Genomic DNA, 2,134 nt, shown 5'->3' on the forward strand with positions numbered 1-2,134 from the left:
AAAGATGAAATAATGAAATTTTGCAGGTAAATGGATAGAACTAGAAACTTTAATAATAAGTGAAGTAATACAGATTCAGGAAAACAAATCATGTGTGCTCTCCCTCTCTTGTGAACCCTAGTACCAAATCCTTGTGAGTATATATTCTGATGTAACTTCAGGAACCAGGAAAATGGAAGGAAACCTTGGAGGTAAAGGAAAAGAAAGAACCTGAGAGACAGTAGTAAGAAGCAGGTGTCACTAAGGCAGAAAAGTGTAAAACTGGTGTAGTTAAATGGGAGGGGGAGAAGGAGGCCTATACAAGGAACTACGAGAATAAATGGGAAGAAGGGCCTCAATAGAGGTGGGACAATAGCAGACAGAAATTATTAAGGGGGAAATGGGGGAAACAGGTGTACATAAATGGCAAATAGCATGGAGGGAGGGGTAGACAGGGAGAGAGAGATAAATAAACCCCCCCAAAACAAAGGGAATCATATTAGTCCAAAAACTACTGAAATATTGAACATACCTCTACATGAGTCCATGTGTAAAGTTGGAGGCTACATCACAAGAAACAGTGCCAGACTTGAGAAACCTTCCTTTGAGTTGTAGGTCAGTGTAGTCCAGTAGACTCTCAAAGTTAGACTATTAACACAGCCTTTTATTGTCCCCCTGACCTCAAAGGTAAGACCCAATTGCTGAAGACAGGACATACTTTGGACTCAGGATTTGGAACAATGAAGCTGGAACTGACCTAGAAGCCACCTCCCCTGAAGAGTAGCTCTTGTAGTTTTGGAGAGCACTATGCAGGCTAGTAAGGGAGAACATCAATCAATGGTCCAACTCCAGTTCCAAGTTAACTATGTCAATGGCCAGTACAGAACATGACACTGGTTCAGTATTGGCAGTTTTATCTTGGGGGTAATCAACAGCTACATAATAGGACTTAAAGCCCACTCAGTGGGAGGAAACACATGTGTGGTACTGTAAACCTAGCCAAATATATGTAGCTGGAGAGGTCATAGATTTTAGAGAAAACTCTTAAGGCCATCACAGCCGTAGAAAAATGTAATTTCTTCCTACTTGCAAAATATGGATTCTTAAATTTACAGACAAGTATCCCAATCACCACCCATCAAAGAAGCTTCTTTTTCAACAAACAGAGATCATTACAGATTTCTACAACTGGTTATACACAGAGATTGTCTGTGAATTACCCAAGTCCAAGTGGCACATCTACAATGCAACCTTTATGCCTAAGGTGCATGGAACATAGAACAAGGACTAAAGAGAACACTAATGCTTCTTTCCATTCTCATTAATGAAGTTCCCTCATGCAACAGAAAGTCAGGAACACAAAACATCACAAATGGCCAAAAGATTGAGAATAAAACTATACATGGTGTGTGTTCTTGGACAGGACTCCTATTAAAACCCACCCACCCAGGGCTGAGGGACTACTGTGGAAGAGGCAGCAGAAAGATTGCAAGAGCCAGGGAGGAGGTGCATGACCATATGAAAATAGTCATACAGGCTCCTGGGACCTTCTCATATGAGTCTACAGCAGTGGTGTCAGCATGCATAAGACCCATGCAAACTCAAGCAGACAAAAACCCAGCACAGAAATGGACAGAAGCCTCCACTCTTAGTCTAAGAACTATTGGCAGCTAATGAGGAAGAAGTTACCTAGATAGCCTGACTAGACCTTAATGAGGGACATCTAGGGACACTAATTTCACATGATAAACTGTAACACAAATGATAGAATGTAAGAATTCCAGTGAGGGGCACTATGAGTGGGCGCCAATGGGGAAGGGGGTATAAAGTTGAAATGATCACATCTTGCATGATAAACTAAACTCTATTTTCGACTTTTACTTTTGAAATTCAATAAAATTTCAAAATTAAAAAAAAAATCAACAGAGGGCCTTGAGAGATGGTCCAGCAGTTAAAAGTACTGCCTGCTCTTCCAACATAACAGGGTTCGATTCCCAGAAACCACATGGTGACTGACCACTGTCGATAACTACTTCGATATGAATCAGATGCCTTCTTCTTACCTCCACAGGCATTGCATGACACTAGGATTCACTTATATATATGCAGGCAATACACTCATACCCATAAAATACAAATAATAAATAAATAATTT

Source organism: Nannospalax galili, unplaced genomic scaffold (assembly GCF_000622305.1).
Source record: "Nannospalax galili isolate Female #2095 unplaced genomic scaffold, S.galili_v1.0 scaffold1187, whole genome shotgun sequence".
Lineage (NCBI taxonomy): Eukaryota > Metazoa > Chordata > Mammalia > Rodentia > Spalacidae > Nannospalax > Nannospalax galili.